At 46.4% G+C, this 19147-nt stretch overlaps 1 non-coding gene across 1 annotated transcript; it reads left to right on the forward strand.

Annotated features, from left to right (window-relative positions):
• Nucleotides 1-6486: 6486 nt before the first annotated feature.
• Nucleotides 6487-13122, forward strand: LOC103347778 (uncharacterized). Its single transcript, XR_016229216.1, has 2 exons — nucleotides 6487-9054; nucleotides 12876-13122. It is a non-coding gene; the product is annotated as an uncharacterized LOC103347778 (transcript).
• The last annotated feature ends 6025 nt before the right edge of the window (nucleotides 13123-19147 follow it).

Raw genomic sequence — 19147 nt, forward strand, 5'->3', positions numbered from 1 at the left:
CCCTCTCTCTCTCCCACTCAAATAAAAATAAATACATACACAATTTTAAAAAACCCTTTCCAGGGCTGATTTCTTATTTGCAGATGTCTGTCAGCCTCCTGCAGACAAGCAGCAGGACAATATGAACACTAAAGTCACGCCAGGGGAACTTTTTTTTCTTTTTCACAGTTTGCTGTGATACTCAGTTTGTTGTTGTTGTTGTGTAAAGAAATTTCCCATTTCAGAATCGCTTTAAATTTACAAATCAAAAAATTGTGAAGCAGTACACACAGTGCCTTTCCACTGCACACCCAGCTGACAGCTCACATCCATGTGTTCGTCACAATCGGTAAACGACGCCCAGCTTTCCTGTTGTGAACATTTGCTGTTAGTGGATGGGAAAAAAGACAGTGGGCACCTGGTGGGAAACTGAAGATGGGCTTTCTTCTGAACCACGGGGTCCCCGCCCGCTGCTGTCCACTCGGATGCTCTGCAGCTCCCAGCAACACTGCTCCTCCACCTTTTCCACCCCCATAACACAGAGCCTGACAGCAAAAGGAACCTGGGAAGCCCTCTGTCCCTCCCACCTAGACACAGGGAACAGGAGGCCAGAGCACCAGGTCTTCTCCCGCTCAGCAGCGCTGAGACTAAACCAGGCTCTTCAGCTCCTAATCTGAGCTCTTTTCCTCTTCTCACACCGCTCTCTCCGTGCAAAGCCCAGCACAGCGGCTGCACAGAATCTCTGTGTGACTTGACTGTTGTGAGCACTCCAGCTGCGCTCCATTAGGAGGCTGTGATAGGGGCTCATTGTTCTCAAGCCCACAAAGGAAAGTAAATAAACACCTTCTTCTCTGCTACTTTTTTTTTAAAGATTTATTTATGTATTTGAAAGTCAGAGTTACACAGAGATAAGGAGAGGTAGAGAGAGAGAGAGGTCTTCCATCTGCTGGTTCACTCCCCAATTGGCTGTAACGGCCAGTGCTGCATCGACCTGAAGCCAGGAGCCAGGAGCTTCTTCCAGGTCGCCCACGTGGGTGCAGGGCCCAAGGACCTCCATATGAGACGCTGGCACTGTAGGCTGGGGTTTTAACCCACTGTGCATAGCACCGCCCCCCACCCCACCGCTACTTTCTGTGCCACCCAAAGCTTGTCTCTTTTTTTAAGTTGTGTCTTTTTCTCATAGAAATTATACAACTTGTGCCTTCTATATGTGTGTGTGTGTGAATTTTAACATAAAATATTTGCATGCAAACTTCAAGTAAAATGAGCAGTCCAAGAAGATGTTCAGTGAGGCTGCATGGCTTCACGCTGTCCCCTGTGGTACACTGTGCAGCCAAGTGTTCACTTCCCTTCCCTCTAATGAGAAACTCAGTGAAGAAGGCTCCTTCTGACGGCAGCAGTAGCAGCAAGACCACCAATGGCGGGCAGAGTGCACCAGTGGTGATGACGGCAGTACCCCTGCAGCCTCCCACGCATGGGTACACCCCCAGACATGGACAGAGCACAGCTGCGCTCCGGGACTGGCCCAGCAGCACTGTCAAGGGTGCTCAGCCGGGGCCTGGCTCTCCACCCCTCCCAGCGTCTCTGTGAACTGCCAGCTATAACTACTGTTCCTGCTCTGATCAGTCCTCTACTTTTAACCTCCTTTTCTATTTCTGTTAAAACTGACTTCTGTTCTTGCAACAACAACCTTGACTAATTCGCCGTTCAAGTTGGAGGGAGAACCTGTTGGGAAAGAAAACTGCAGAATCCACGACACCTGTCATGGAAGGGGGTTGGCTGCCTCCTCAGGCAACTTCCCACTGCCATTAATGGCCATTGGCCAAGGGATTTACGCACAAGTTGAGTTTTTTTGTTTTTTGTTTTTTTGTTTGTTTGTTTGTTTGTTTGTTTTGACAGGCAGAGTGGCTAGTAAGAGAGAGAGACAGAGAGAAAGGTCTTCCTTTGCCGTTGGTTCACCCTCCAATGGCCGCTGCGGCCAGCGCACTGTGCTGATCCTAAGGCAGGAGCCAGGTGTTTCTCCTGGTCTCCCATGGGGTGCAGGGCCCAAGCACTTGGGCCATCCTCCACTGCACTCCCTGGCCACAGCAGAGAGCTGGCCTGGAAGAGGGGCAACCGGGACAGAATCCGGCACCCTAACCGGGACTAGAACCCGATGTGCCGGCGCCGCAAGGCAGAGGATTAGCCTATTGAGCTTCAGCGCTGGCCCTAGTTCTCTTTATCTATTATTTCTCACCAAGACCTATTAAAGTTCACCATCCACCACAATCCTGTCTCTAAGCTTTCTGCAAGCAACCAAGAGGTTGCATCCTAATAGTTCCAGGATTAAATACTACACTCCCCACCCCCACCGAATTCTCATGACACTGATAAACATCACTAAGATAAGCTTGTTCCTTAGTCTGAAAAAACCTAAGACATCCCCCCCCAACACTCCCAGTGCAATGTATGAGGAGGGAAAAAAAAATGAAGACTTTCATTTAAGGGTCACTTGATGCCTACCAAATCCTTCTTGGTCATTGAGACATCTTCCAAAACAGATACCAAAACTCCCCCTGTAGCATTCTTTGACACTTGAATCCAAGCAAGAGCCCCAGCTGGGCTGTGCAGAAGGTGCTCAGGGTCTGGCCATGGCTGCAGGTGGAACAAAGAAAACCTCGGTGTGTAAGCCTCGAGAAGGGCAGCACCAAGGGCTCCTGCAGGCGCTCGGAGTCACACAACTGGAAAGTGAGCAATGATTCTTCTCGCACAGGGGAGGCTGAGGAAAGCAACGTTAGGAGACAGGCATAAATTAGGGCCTTCATTTGGACATACTAGATTTGGGGAATGGTGCTGGACCACCAACTGGCAGTGTCCCTTGGGCAGGTGGGCGGGTATGATTCTGAGGTTCAGGGACGCCATCTGGCCTGGGTGAGATCAGCAGACGGTGGGTGTAACAGATGAGGTAAGACTGACCCACAGCAGGGAACTCAGTACAGAGGACAAGGAGATGAGAAGGCGCCAGCGCTTGAGACAGCAGACGTGGCCTCCAAGGTAGGAGTGAACCAAGAGATGGCCCAGAGACAAGACAGTGTTTGAAGAATGACTTTCCAGTTTACAAATATAAAATTAAAATTATTTATAAATAGAAAAAAAAAAAAAAAGCCCAAACACTGTTCAATGTGCAATTGACAGATGAAATTAGAAGGTAACTTTTTAAAAGGAATAAGCACCTGCTGCTGCCCTCTACTGGCCACATTTATGCACCGCTCTTCAGCCACCCTGTTTGAAAAGCATCTCAGGTTATTAAAGCCAGAAAGACTTGTATACCGCATCCATCCAAAAACTTCCACTTCATATATAAAAAGAAGAGGTTCAGAAAGAAACTTTTAATTTGTTATAATTTTATTTATTTGAAAGACATGGAAACACAGAGACATCCCATTCACTGGTTCACTCTTCAGAAATTCCCACAACGGCTGGGCTGGCCAGGCCAAAGAAAGGAACCAGGAACTCAACCCTTTCTCCCATGCATGTGGCAGGGACCCAGCTGCTAGAGCCATGCTCTGCTGCCTCCCGGGTGCACACTGGCAGGAACCTGGGATCAAGAGCAGGAGCTGGGACTCGGACTCAGGCCGTCTACACGGCAGTGGGCACCCGAGGAGCGTCTCAACAGCTGCACCAGAAGCCCACCCATCACACAACTTTTCTTCAGAGAAGAGCACAAAATTCTTGGGGAAATCATGCAAATATAGGTGTAAAAATATCAGTGAAAAATGGGAATCTATGAGACTGGCTCCCGACTCCAGCTTTCTGCTCAGACACTGGGAGACAGCCACAATGGCTCCAGTGTTGGGAGGCGTGGAAGCCCTGGGTTGTATTCCCAGATCCCAGCTCTGTCCTGACCCAACCCCAGCCACTGTGGACACTTGAGGAATGAGCCAGCAGATAGGAGATATCTCCCTCTCTCTCTCAAACTTTTTATTCAAATCTTTTCCTAACTAAATTATATCTCCAAGTAGCTTCAATTTGACATAGCAAATAGAGTTCAAGGTACAATGGAGAAGACCCAGCAGCCTGGATGAGGTCACTCGCCTGAAGCTGCTCCTGACTTGTAGGAAGATTAGACTGTCAGTAAAATCTTCATGATGCGAGGCAGGGCACAGGAAGTAAGATAAACATCACATCACCCGAGTGGCTGCATGACCCACTTGGAGAGTTTGTGCTCACTCGGACTTCACCCTCTCCTTATGGTCCAAAATCTCTTTGGCAGCGATGGAAGCCTTTACTCTGTGTGTGCACGTCTGTGTGTCCTCTTCCTGCCCAGAGTCTCCATTCTGGGCTGCATTTCCAACCTGATTCCATGGCGCTGACTGTGAGATGCACGTTTCTCTCAGACTCAGCCGTCTTGGGACTGACCGTGGAAGCCCCAGGCTGAAGGTGGCCTCTGCCCGCCTGTGTCCCTGAGGCACAGCACCAGACAGAAGCCACTGGGCGCTGAGGAAGAGTACACTTCCCCACAGCAGCATGCTCCATTCTTTTTTTAAACATTTATTTATTTATTTGAAAGGCAGAGTTTCAGAGAAGGAGAGGCAGAGACAGTAATCTTCCATCTGCTGGTTCACTCCCCAAATGGCCACAGCACCTAGAGCTGGCCAATCTTGCAGGGTCACAGATTGGCCGCTGCATCGCTAATGCGCCCGTCTCGTCGTTGGACACGCTGGGGGCAACCTGGTCGGTTTTCTGGAGCTCTCGTGCCTTCCCAGCACAGCTCTGACGCTTGTGCTCTGCTTTCCTTTGGATCCCCTTGCATCCACACCGGGGCTCTTGAATATGATTTACAAGTTCTTCTAACACCCTTGCGATCAAAAGCTTCAGGTCCACCTCGAGAGCCACCTCCTGGGGTTCTCCACAGCAGCTGTTCTTGGTACCCACCTGTCCGCGGCTCATCGTACCCACCTGTCTAGGAAAGGTTTCTCCGAGAGCTGTGCGGCCACGCCGGGGCTCCGAGCCATCAGCACAGAGTCCAGGCAGGATCTCAGAGCCTCCACCAAGTGCAGGAAGCGAAGCCGCAGACTTTCCCTGCGGCCGCCCGCCCACACTGGTTTCAGTTTTGTGCATTTTCCCTTCTACTGGGTGGAAGTTTACGTGCGGTATCGAATGCCTGTTAGCCTTACCCCTTTCTGCTGCCATCACTGTTCACAGGGCTGGGGCAGGAGGGCTGAGCTCCCCGTGCCAGCAGAGGGACCAGTGCTGTCCCACCCTCCAGACCCCCTCACCCCCTGGCCCAGCCCTGATGGCTCCCACGTGCTTAAAACCAGCTCTGGCTGCTTCAAGAGCGCCTCCTGTTTTTGCAGTAGACAAATAAACATTTCTGGATTCCAGTCTCTCCTTCAATTCAAACACAGGATTTAAATCCTTCTTTTTTTTCCTCAACATCTTTTTCTACTAATAGAACCATTGGTGATTCTCCCAGCAAAAAATACATGAATTCTCACTGTGATATTTCTCCTTCTGTGAAGGGGATTTTGAGAGAGCAAAAGAGTGAGGCCTTCATTATATTAGACTTTTTTTTTTTTTTTTAAGTCTCAGTCATCCCTTGTTGCAATGTGGTGAGCAAGTCATCCCTTGTTCAATGTGGGTGTTTTTCGTTGTTCTGTGGGCCGGTCCGCTTCCTACCCTCCCTCTTGGGTTACAAGCCTAGGCTCTTGCCAGGGTTAGCAGGGCCCTGGGGCTATGAGGAACCAAGCCTAAATCCATAGATCTCACCACCGCACCCAGAGCTAGCTCGACACAGTAGTAGGCCCAGTGGGTTTCTCTGCTCTAAGACCAAAGGGGTTGAGGCAGGCAGACGGGGAGGAGCGAGCAGGACAGAGTTTGAGGGGCTCCTCACTCTGCAAAACCACAGCCCATGGTATGTAAATCTCGGTGGCTGAGTCCCTGCTGGTCGCAAGCCCTGACACAGTCCCTGCTGTTGGCTCTTCCACTGGAGCACCTGCGGCCTTTTGTGTGCTCACGGAAACAAGCCGAGAATCCACGTGGTCCAGAGAGCAAGCAGAACTCTGGGTGGTGTCTGTGGTGCGTGCGTTTGCTCACTGCTGAGGACTCTGCTCCTGCCAGCAGGTCTTCCTCCGGAGACAGCCGAAACAGACGCAGCCCTGATGTGGCAAAGCAGAGCCTCTTCCTCCAGGAACTCCTCCGTCCTGCTCTTTCTCAGCAGCTACTGGGCCTGCCATGCCTCCGGGGAGCCTGGAGCACATCCATGCAGGACACAGTGGCCAGAAGAAGAACGATCAACCAGTGCCAAGCTAAGCCCCACTGGATGCGGAGTACAGAGTGGCCCCCTCCGTGAGCTGTCTGTTTGTATCAACTGAAGGATGGGTCAGGAGCCTAAGGAGGAGCCGCGTGGAGCAGAATCACCTGCCTTGGAGTGCACCGTGCCTGAGGAACCGGAAAGAAGACAAGGGGAACGCTGAGCCACAGACTGGAAGGCGGACAGCAGACGCAGGAGTCCAGAGCCAGGTGGGGAAGCCGCCGGCCCTCAGGGCTTGCAGAGGGCACAGTGGTGCTCCCGTGTCTCTGATGCACTGGGTGACTCACTGCGTGCCGCTGCCGTGAGGGGGCCCTCCCTAGAGAGGCCGGCTCATCCTGGGTGCTGGGAAGAGTTACAGCTGAGGGACCTGCTAAGATGACCTACCCACAGCGGTCAGGATGGTCTGCAGCTTTCTCTTTCAGACTCTCGCTCCTTCTGCTTCTCTCTCCCTCCTCCTCCCTCTCTCCCTCAAATTCCTATTTCTGACTATTTTAGTCATTTTCCATATTTTTACCTTTTCAACATTTCAGTGCACAGTCTTGAGAATACATCTGGGGTCACTTACTCACTCATTCCCAACTCTGGGCCAGGCTAAGGAGCTGCCTCTCCTCTACCCCTGTGTCCTGTGCCATGTCCCTGCTCCAACTAGGGGACACCTCTGCAAAGCTCAGCTATGTACACGAGCTCTGAGTTCAGGTTCTAGATACTGCACTTGTCATCATACACCAGTTCTGGACCTGTCTGCACTCCATTTCCTCTCCTACAAGATAGGAGATAATGCTGGGTTCTAGCTCATGAAGTTTGGGTGAGAAGAAAAGTGTGGCGATTCACATACAATATCTGCACTTTGTAAGTGCCAGTAAATGCCAGCCCTTGTGATGGATGCTGCTCCCGGCTCTTCAGAGAAAAAACGACTTCCCAGCCCCCTTGGGATGGAAGCTGACTGTGTTGGCAATCAGCTCTGCTGCTCACTTCATTCCAGGTGTCAACCTCTTCCTGCTCTCTTCCTCCACCTCCATTCTTCTCTCCCCAGCTTCTGGTGGGAACTCCTGCCCACTCTGCTATTCAAGGCAACTGGCAAAGCTCCCAGTGACAGAATCACATAAATCTACCCCAATCATGGGAATTACGTACACAATTTCTGCTGTACAACTTTCTATTGCAATGGACAGTATTGGTCTTTGATCTGTTATAGTTTGTCATCTCTGACCTCTGATTTTCAATTGTTCTTTTATTTCTCATTTGAAAAGTGAGGATGTTGGACCAAGTCTCCCAAATATAAGGCAAACAAAGCATTAGACAGCTTACAGCCTCATCTGGTCAAGACTCACTGATAGCAGACAAGAGCAATTGGGGGTTCTAGGCCCAGTGACCTGTCTCTGTACCCTGCAAAATCAGGCCACCTGCTTGGGTATAATCTGGCAAAACGTGTTTCTAGTTGAATCTTGAATGACAGCTGTTTACAGGCTAATTCAGGTAGGTAACACTCAGAGGGAGTGTTTTGTAAAAAACTGGAGGCCACTGAAGGTATACAGTGTCCAGGATGGTGGGGGCAATATACAGAGTGGATGAGGGTGAGAAGTTAGAGGGGAAGCGAGACTGCAATAAATGAAGCAGAACTCAAAACAAAGCGAGGTCTTCAGGGTCCTGGGTGGAGTGTCCACAGAAACCTCGTGGTACTCAGGATTCCATGGCAGCTCCCAAGACAGCAGGCACCTGGTTCGGCTCAATGAGACCTGGACTGCAGACCAGTCAACCATGGCTGCTCTTCTGTCTGTTGATCTTCATTTTTGTTTTGCACTGTAGCTAAATTCCAAACTACACGTCAATGATGGGGGGTCTTGATGTAAGATGCATTTAGTCTTTCTGAAACAACACCATGGCAATAAAGATTCAAATGGGCAGACTTTCCTTACTATTATTAACAGGGAGACACTGATGAGTTCCCAATTCCACTGGAAAAAAAAAAGTGTATCATTTGCAAATCCTCCCAACCTCACCCTAGGAGAAAGTTCAATTAAGAGGTTTTTTATTATCATTATTATTTGTGTCTTTTTCTTTATAATTTACATTCAGCCTACTTTCCAAAAAATAAATAACAAGCACTCTGGAGGGGGTAGTGGTGGCAGAAAGACATAATATATAATATAATATAATATAATAATATATAGACATACATATATAAACATACTATGTAGACATAAATATACTGTCTTCCAGGATCTTAGAGCTCACCTAAGGAAACAAGCATTCTGCATCAGAGAAGCCTCAGGGCTTCTGTTCAGAGAGGGAGTTAGGCCTCAGAGCTGAGGCAGGGCTCGGTTCCCCTTGGGTGAGAAGGGTTTTGTACAATGAGGAGTTGTCACTGTGTTTGACTTTTGGAGCTGGCACCAAGGTAGAAATCAAACGTGAGTAAAATCCAAACGTTCCCTCTCTGGTTGTCTGCGTCGTGTGATCTCTGTGTCTGTGAAGCGATCCCTAAGCTGACTCTGAAACCAATCGGGAGCATCCACCAGGCAATGCAGGGATGAAGTGTGTGGCAAGCTTGAGCAAGGACTGCATATTGTCTACGAAGAGCAAGACTCAGTCATTGAGAAAGAGAGGGAGAGAGAGAGAGAGTAATTTGAGAGCTTCAGAAATTCACTGGGGTGCATCCTGATGTGTTCTGGGCGGAGCCTTGCCTGATGGTCAGAAAGGGAAACTCAGTTTTTGTACAGGAGGGAGGTTAGGAGGAACCACTGTGTATAATGCTTTCGGCGGAGGGACCGAGGTGGTGGTCAAAGGTAAGTGGCCGTTTCACTGATTCCTCACCGTTTCTGCCTGATTGGTTTGTTTTTTCCACTTTTTCGCTGTTTGTGTGTCTTTGTTGGCTGGAGGTCAGGGTTCTAACGAATTTCTTTCCAAGATGAGGCACAGAGGAGGGAAAACTGTCTGAGATTTCCAAGTCAAAATAACTTCCCCGGGGAGAGGGCTTGCCGCCTTGTCAGGGAGGGTTTTGTGGAGGGAGAAGGTAAAGGGAGCCACCGTGATCCACTCTTGGCCCAGGGACCAAACTGGAAATCAAACCTAAGTCCCTTTCTGTCCAACTGTGAGGTCTTGGTCCCCTGGATCACCTGGGCAAGTTTGTGATGTTTCAGTTAAATGAGCCATTCCTGGCGACCCCAAAAGTAAATAGAAGAAAATAATCAAAAGCGGAGAAGACAGAAATTTGGGGGTTTGGGAGAATAGGAGAGAAACAGCAGAAGTTTCTCTACAGTTGCCGTGTGGTGGGACTGGCCGCAAAGGGAGGTTTTTGTGAGGGGTGGGATGACAGAGTGACTTACTTTTGGCTCAGGGACCATGGTGGAGATCAAATGTAAGTGCACTTTCCCAGTCCTTTTCCTTACTGAGTTGGTAAATGTGGGATTTGCGCATTTGGGAGATGAGTTAAGGTCAATCCGGAGGGGAATGGAATTTTTCCAAAAACACGGATGGGTAGGGAGCAGAATATCTGTTCATCTCAAGTAGAGAGCAAAGAGCTAGCGAGTGGCCAAATTCTGTCTGTCAGTCTAATGAGCTTGGGAGCAGTCAGAGGTTTTTGTTGAGGGAAAGCAATAAAGCTAATTCCATGAATCACCTTTGGCGAGGAGACCAAGCTGGAGATCAAACGTAAGTACCTTTTTCCTATTACTGTCTGAAATTTTGCTCTAATTGGCCAGATTCACTTTTAAGTAGAAATTTTATAAAAGTGGGTAAATGAGTAGGTTTGAGATATGTTGTTGGTTGCAAAAGTTAAATGAATTTAGCGGCAAAAAGATTAATTGCTGTATATTGAATGACTCAAAGGGGAAGAAATTAGCGTAGATAAGTAAGGGAGCCCTCGGCACTCTAAAGAGCTTCACTGATACTGTTGGTTACGGTGTTTTGCTCATTGTGTGTGAAAAATAGAGAAATGTATTTTAGTCTATTTCCTCTTTTGTCTGATATATTATTCTATAGCAACTATAAAATTCAATAACATGCACTAAAAAAACAGTAAGAAGTTAGAAAAGGAAATTATTTTACATGTAAAAGATATGACTTTCTGGAGAGCTTGGCAGCGATATAATTTTTAGAGTCCACAGTGAGTGATAAACTATGATTCTACAGGAGTAAGGCCTTCACAGCCTACTTCTTTTTAAAAAGTCCAATTTCCACATTAGACTGAACTTGAAATGACCTTCGATCAAAATTGGTTTAAATGAAGGAATGCATTGTTTAATGATCATAGATTTGAAGGAAAATAAGAAATATTTTAAGTATTTAAAGAAGAACTATATGTTCTTTTATTTCCTTCAGTTATTTGTCATATTTTTATAATGCCAAAGAGGCCATGGCACAACTGGCGTGGTCTGTAGATCTCGTGGCGGTCTTTTTCATGGCTGAATGCCTTCCGTGGCCGTGCCACTTAGCTCCGTGGGGCCGTGTGCCTGGCCGCTAAAGGCCACAGCAGCCCCGCCACGAGCCTGTCTAACTCTGCAGTGGCCGGTTGTCCTGACACACAGTGATACAAATAATGCCACTAAGGGAAAGAGACTGTGGAGGACACGGAGCCAGCATGGGCGAAACAGGGCAGAGGGGACTTCTTAGAAATTTCAGAAACAAAATCCATGTTCGCTATTTTATCCTCTTACTGAAAACTTCCATTAGGGGACTATAAAGAATGATGTACTATTATTTCAATATCCTCTTATCATGTTTATTTAAATTATGAAAGCTCAGTTCAAAAGAAAGAAGCATATTTATAAATTCTTTTATGGTAAAAACCACACCAGCAAAAAATCAAGTTTAATGGCAACAGTCTGGCCACTCAGATCTCGGTCAATTCACTAAATTTATATTAAATACCAGTAAGGTGTATTAACTAATAAAAGTAAGGCAAGTACGTGGCATGTTGCTAATTTCAAAGATTTAGCTGCCTGGGCAGGATGACATTGCAGTTGTATAAAATATCTGCTCATGTATAACTGCAGTTAACAAAAACCAATATAACTGTATTTTTCAATACCTTAAGTCTGTGACAGAAAAACGTAAATCTAGATATTTTAATCCCATGGCCTCTAAAATAGTTTAATAATTTGTTGTTGCTGTTGTGCACCCCAGCTAATGTCAAACATGATGTTTACGAAGGATTTTTTTGGTCTGCAATAGCTTGCTAGGGCTATTTTAGGAACCTTTCAAAGCTCTTTTGAAACTAATTTAAACCTATGTAAAATGATTTAAACTGTTTTAAACTATTTTAAAATTAATTTAGAGCCTTTTAAAAACTTTTAGAGACTTTTAAACTTTATTAAAAGCTAATGAGGCATCTTGAAATAATTTTTATATTAAAAATTAATTAAATCAAAATAAGATTAATATAATAATTTTATAATAGTTAAAAATAAAATATATTATTTCTACATTTTATATTTATTTATATATACATAAAATTAATTAAATTTAATTTACATTAGAATTAATTAAATTAAAATTTATTATTAAAGATTAGATTGCTAATTGTTTAAGATGTGAACGCCAGATGGAAAATGTAAAGCTCTCCAGGACTGCCCAGGCGGAAGGTCTTCACAGACCGCTCTTCCCTGCTCAGGGGCTCGATCACAGTACTGTGCTGCCAAGTCCACTGTATACAGTTATGGGGGGGGGGGGCTAATCATGAAGATTCAAAGAGGAACATAAAACAGGAAAGTTCACTGTCTTACACTGAACTACTTGGTTACCATGGGGGTTAGCTTTGTATAAGCCTGTCCGAGCGTCTGCTGACTTGTCGCAGGAAGGATTCTTGATTTTTTCATTTTAACGATGCTCTCCCACCCTAGGCCCTGACTCCCCACAGAGCGGGGTTTCCCAGGGCCCATCTGGCAGCTGCCCGCGGTCAGGAGTGAAGCTCACCAGTTCCTGTGAGGCAGGTGACCCAGCTTACAGCTGACCCCTCCCGAGTCCTCCTGCAAACAGGCTGGCCTGGGAACGGGCGGCCAGGTGCAGGTCTCACTGTGAGGCCTTCAAGATGGTAGGAGAGTCACTGGCATGACCTCAGGCGCTGAAGGGGTGGGTGCAGACACAGGCTGAAGGCCCACTCTGCAGGGTGGGTTGGCCTGGCCTCGCCAAGGAAGGCCCAGAGAGTCCTGATATCACTGCCCGGTCCTGGGGGAGACCAGGGAAATGAAAGCCGAGAGAGGCTTCCCTTAGACGCTCGCTGCCTGCTCTGCCACTGTCCCCGTCTTCTCCTAGGACACAGGGCCGGGACCTGTTCCTACTTCTAAACTCCAAAGGGGTCAGATGAAATGGGCTGTGTTCTTTCCCCGATCACTGAGTCATTGCAGGGGCAGAGTAGAGCAACAACAAAGAGGCCTCCCAGTGGGTCAGAGAGTTCACACACAACAACATAGACTTTCTGAAGGGGCAGGCGGAACCCGGAGGGAAACAAAGTCATCCAGATTCTACGTCTGCTCGCTGCCCCATTGCAACAGCTTTGGGCTGCTTCTGTCTGTCCATCCCTAATGCGCTCTGTGATCATCCACATGGCACCCAGGGGAGATGCCCACTGGTACCTAAGCCTTGCCCTCTGTGCTTCTTCCCTCCTCAGGTGATCCAGTTGCACCTACTGTCCTCATCTTCCCACCAGCTGCTGATCAGGTGGCAACTGGAACAGTCACCATCGTGTGTGTGGCGAATAAATACTTTCCCGATGTCACCGTCACCTGGGAGGTGGATGGCACCACCCAAACAACTGGCATCGAGAACAGTAAAACACCGCAGAATTCTGCAGATTGTACCTACAACCTCAGCAGCACTCTGACACTGACCAGCACACAGTACAACAGCCACAAAGAGTACACCTGCAAGGTGACCCAGGGCACGACCTCAGTCGTCCAGAGCTTCAATAGGGGTGACTGTTAGAGCGAGACGCCTGCCAGGGCACCGCCAGTGACCCTGAGGCCCAGCCTCGCCGCTCCCTCCCCTCAGTGGACCCATTCCCACCACAGTCCTCCAGCCCCTCCCCTCCCGGCCCTCACCCCCTCCTTGGCTTTAACCTTGCGAATGTTGGTGAGATGGATGAATAAAGTGAATCTTTGCACTTGTGACTTCTCTCTGCTTCTTCATTTAATGGTTATTACTCATGGTTTCCCAGTTGCCCTAAAGTCACCGCCATTTCATCCTCCATCCCACCCTGCCCTGCTGTCCTCCGGGAGACACCACTCCCTGAAACCCACAGGCCCCTGTCTTCACACCGCCGACCCCGACCACACGTGAGGGGCTTGCTTCGTGTCTCACTCCCCTCATCGAGCCCCAGAGTCCTCCTTTAGTGTTCTTACAGTCACATACAGTTATACAGTTCGAGTCAATCCAACCTGCCCTGCCAATTTCCCAAAACAAAGATTTTCAGAATAAAACAGCTATGAAGAAAGTCATTTATGGAAGCATGATATACAACAACAAAACAATGCAAACAACCTAACTGAATAAGCAGAGGGAAATGTTCAGACACACTATGGGGCTTGGGCTTCATGGAGTATTACACCTTCATTACATTTTTAAACTTGTATTAAGGAGCTCCTATATTACAAGGATTATACTGAGCACTTTCCATGACCTAATTAATTCTCATTACACTGTGAGGTTAAAAGCATTAGTTAAAATATTGGGCAGGCTCCCTATAGCCAACAGTTGTTCATATTCCATAACCCAACCATCATTTAGGTGACTCAGGGTCCTTGTCCACCAAGAACTTTGGCAAGAATGTTCAGAGCAACTTCCTTTATAAAAGTCAAAAATTGGAAGTAACTCAAATGTCTACCAACAGTAGAATGGGCTGTTAAATTGTCATATGTTTACATATTAGAATGCTGTTTAATAAAGAGAATTAACAAACTACAACTATCCCTAATAACATAGGTGACTCATAAACATGATGTTAAGCACAAGAACCCAAACACAAAAGACACACTGTGTATGTTTTCATCCATAGGAAGTTCAAAACTAGTTAAAAATTGAATTAGAAATTGAGATGAAGTTTACTCTTGGCTGGGGGTGTGGAGTGAGGCGGTGCCTGGTGGGGGACAGAAAGTGGCTGCTGGGGTCTTGGTGATGTTCTAGTCCTCACTGTGGTGTGTGCTACTCTGAAAATGTATTGAGTACACAATTAGGTTTTGTGCTTTCATTATACTCCAAAGTAAGTTCTCATAAACATTGCCTTACACGGGGTCTACAGATAAGAGAGACTAAGAGGAATGAGTAACAGATCAAGGCCACACAGCTGGTAGGCATGGGCCTGGGATCAAACCCTGTCTGCCCAATTCTGCTCTCTTGAGCCCTACACTATTCTTTCCAGCACTGGAATGCCATGCAGAACAGGGAGTAGGACATGCTACCTCCCTAGGGTCTCCTCCTTTACCCACCTAACCAGGAGCACCCATACATAGAAACAGGATGGAAAAGACCATCAGCAATGGAACAAGGGAGAGATTAACCTTGTTCAGTATTGTGATCCCATGTAGGAAAGATTGTGGGAGGAGGGCTGCACACAGAGCACCGTCCCCCTTCTATGTGCCCACCGCTCTGTGCCCCCTTATCTGCTCACCCGCCCAGCGTGCATTCACTCAGCACCCTTTTCGCCTGCCCTCTGAAAGAGGTGCAGAAGTAACTAAACCAGCTTCCCTCCTTCAGTGACTTGGAATCCAGTTTTCCTCCTCTATTTCCCCCTCCTTTTCAGTGCAGGAGCCTGGAGAAATGTGATTTGTGTTATTATAAATTTCCCACATCATTTTGTGTAAGGGAAAATATACTCAACAGTCATAATGGCCAAGTTACTTGACTTTTGTGCCTTCATTTTCCCATCTGAGAGTGGGGGAGGTCTAACTGGTAAAACTGCTGTGAAAACTAAGAGAAGTAATTCATGCGAAGGTTGAGCACCAGCCTTGTATATACTAAGAGATCCAGAAGTGTTAGTCACCGTTAGAAATAAGAAGGAGTAGCTCAATTTGACTAGTTCCTGGTTCACTCCTTGAACATGTTCTTCAGTTATCATCTTTCAGTCCCAAATGATTGAACTTGGAATTAACTCACATGGATTCTAGACCTGTGCCGAGAATGGCTGCCACTCGTGCTCTAGAGCTCTGGGGATGAGGCTGTCCCTACTGTGGTGTGCTACAGGTCTAACAACACACCAGGTTTTGAAGACTTAGCACTATGAATATATATATATATTATATTCCAATAAATTTAACATACTTTCTACTTTCATTGCATGTTGAGATAGTAATCTACTTTGGATATATTTGGTTAAACCAAACTATTCTCAAGACAAATTTCATAGGTTTATGGTTTTTTTACAATTTAATCAAAATATAAACATAGTCCAAACAATTAATCCATTTAAAGTGGAGAATGGCCCAAGTGTTTGGGCCCCTGCTACCCATTTTTAAGACCAGATGTTGCTCTTGGCTTCTGGCTTTTGCTTGGCTCAGCCCTGGCCATTGCAGCCATCTGAGGAGTAAACAGTGGATGGAAGACATCTCCCCCCACCCTGCCCATAAAGCTTTCAAATAAACAAATAAACCTTAAAAAACAAAAATAAAAACAGACTTTCCTTTCCCCCAATGGTTTTCTTTGGCATCTTTGTTGAAAATCAACCAGCCATGAGGCTGGAGCTGTGGTGAAGAAGGTTAAGCCTCCACCTGCAGTGCCAACATCCTATATGGGCACCAGTTCAAGTCCTGGCTGCTCCACTTTTCTTTTTTAATAAAGATTTTATTCATTTATTTATTTGAGAGGTAGAGTAACAGATAGTGAGAGACAGAGAGAAAGGTCTTCCTTCTGTTGGTTCACCCCCTAAATGGCCGCAATGGCCTGAGCTGCACTGATCCGAATTCAGGCACTTCTTCCTGGTCTCCCATGTGGGTGCAGAGACCCAAGGACTTAGGCCATCTTCCACTGCTTTCACAGGCCATAGCAGAGAGCTGGGTTGGAAGAGGAGCAGCCTGGACTAGAACCAGCACCCATATGGGATGTCGGTGCTGCAGGTAGAGAATTAACCTACTGTGCCACAGCGCTGGCCCCAGCTGCTCTACTTCTGATCCAGATCCTTGCTGATGTGCCTGCAAAAGAAGCAGAAGATGGCCCAAATGCTTGGGCCCCTGCACTCATGTGGGAGGCCCAGATGAAGCTCCTGGCTCCTGGCTTCAGCCTGGCCCAGCCCCTGCCCTTGTGGACACTTGGAGAATGAACAAACAGATGGAAGATATTTCTTTTCCTTTTCTTTTTCTTTTTCTTCTTCTTTTTCTTCCTCTTCTTCTTCTTCCTCCTCCTCCTCCTCCTCCTCCTCCTCTTCTTCTTCTTCTTCTTCTTCTTCTTCTTCTTCTTCTTCTTCTTCTTCTTCTCTCTCTCTCTCTTTGCCTTTTAAATAAATAAATAAATAAATGTTTAAGAAAATCAGTTGGCCATATAAGTTGGGTTGATAACTAAGCTCTCTATTTCATCCCACTGATATATTTGTCCATTCTTATCCCAGTAGAATTTGTCTTGATTACTGGAGGTTTAGGAGATCTGTTTTGGGCATGTTAAGTCTAAGATGCCTGTCAGATGACCCAAGGAGAATGTCAGGTGCACAAGTCAGTGCTGGGGACATAGATGTTCAAATGGGGACAGCTATGTTCAAGGCCATGGGACTAGGAGAGAGTGTCTAGCAAATGAGTATGGACAGAGAAGTCCAACGACTGAGCTTGGAGACACTCCAATATTAGGAAGTCAGCAAGATGAGAAGAAAAAGAAGTTTGGAAGGGACTGGCCTTGGAGGAGAATGGTGTTGTCCTAGGATACAAGAGAAGAAAAATTATAAAGGAGTGACCCACTGTGTCAACTGGTGATGACTGGTCAACTAAGATTGAGAATGGAAATGGGCCATTGGATTTAACAACGTGAGAGTCACCAGTGAACTGGATGGCAGTAGTTTTTATAAAGCAGCAGGGACAAAAGTCTGATCAGAAATGTTCAAAAGAGTGGATAATGGAGAATGGGCCTGGGAATGGGAGAAGGAGGAAGAGGTGGGGAGGGAGTGAGGAGGGAGGGCGGGTATAATGGGAAGAATCACTATATTCCTAAAGTTGTACTTATGAAATTTGTACTCATTAAATAAATGGTTTCTTTGGGGGAGAAAAGAGAGTGGAAGTTGAAAACTTGGAGACCACATGGACAATTCTTTGAAAGAGAGAGAGAGAATTAGAACACAGGAGAGAAATGAGATTATAAGGAGAAGTAGAGCCTACAGAGAATATTTTAAATTGAGATAAATGACAGCATTCTGAACGCTGGTGAAATGACCTAGTAGAGAGGGAGTATCTGGTGCTGCAGGAAGTAGAGGAGAGGGAGTGTATGAGTCACAGGTGGAAGTGGAGCTGGGGGCACAGACAGTGCATCCACAGTCACAGAAGAAAGGAGCATTCAGGGTCAGATGCACGGAAATCCACAGATGTCCTCAGAGTGGCTCATGACTTCTCCAGCAAATCCAGTGTATTCTTGGAGCACTAAGCCTTTGACTATAATGTAAATTAGGACTATATCATCTTAAAAAAGGTAAAATACAAAGTTTAAAAAAGACATTTCATACCCACCACAATAAATAGTAACTAATTTTTAGAAATGTGCATTGTGAGATTTTGTAGGTTTAGAAATTCAGGAAGACCTTGTAGACTGAAGTGAGCAAGTGAAGGATGTGGGCAGTTGAAGCTGAGAGAGGAGAGGATGGGACACAAAGCTATTCCTGATATATAATAGCAACAGATAGACCTTGGTCAACTCCTCTAAAATTCATCAGAAAGTGGGACTGGATAGGAATAAGGATTTTCCTCCCTAAGAATCTTTCTCAAGAAATATTCGATCTTTTATTTTACCATGGGTTCAAGAGAAAATGAAAAAAAGTCCTGAACCTGGGGGTGGTTTTGTGGCATATCAGGTTCAGCTACTGTTTGGGATGCCTGCATCTCATATTGGAGCATTAGCTCAAGTCCCAGCTGCTCTGCTTCCAATCCAGCTCCCTACTAATGCAGCTAGGAAGGCACTGAAGAATGTCCCAAGTTCTGGGGGCCCTACCAGTCAGGTGGGAGACCTAGATAGAGATGTTGGCTCCTGGCTGCAGCCTCAGCCAGCCCTGGCTATTATAGCCATTTGGGGAGTGAATCAGAGAAAAGAAAAATCTCCAACCTATATAATAAAATGTTGATGATGAAAGTGGAAAACAAAAATCAGCATAAAGGAGACCCTGTATATTGATTAGTGACTCAGCACATACCAACTTGTGATGTCTTTACTCTGATAATATATTGACGTGCCTGGTTTGAATCCCAGCTACTCCACTTCCAATTTGGCTTCTTGCTAATGTGCACCTTGGGAGGCAGGTAATGGCTCAAGTACTTTGGTCCCTGCCACCCTTGTAGGAGATCTGGATTAAGTTCTGGACTCTTGGCTTCAACTTGGCCCAGACTTGGCTATTGTAGGCATTTGAAGAGTGAACCAGTGGATGGAAAATATCTCTCTTTCTTCCTCTCCTTCTCTCTCTCCATTTCTCCCTCTCTCCCTCCCTCCCCCAACTCTGTCTTTCTCTCCCTCTTTGTCTCTCCCTCTCTCCCTTTCAAATAGCTGGTAATAAATAAATAAAATTTTAAAAAATAATAAAACAGTGTTAGTTCCTTAGTAATTACTATTCAAGTGTGTCAGTTTCAGAGCCACTGCATCAGTGAATCATAGAGTTAAAAAGGGATTTTAGAAATCAAATATTCATTTAACGGGAAGTGACTTAAAGATCAGAGACTACATGATGTGGTCCGGTCACTTAGTGACAGAACTGAGGCAGATGCCAGTGTT

Source organism: Oryctolagus cuniculus, chromosome 2 (genome assembly GCF_051225735.1).
Source record: "Oryctolagus cuniculus isolate XC-2025 breed Fujian yellow rabbit chromosome 2, ASM5122573v1, whole genome shotgun sequence".
Taxonomy (NCBI): Eukaryota; Metazoa; Chordata; class Mammalia; order Lagomorpha; family Leporidae; genus Oryctolagus; species Oryctolagus cuniculus.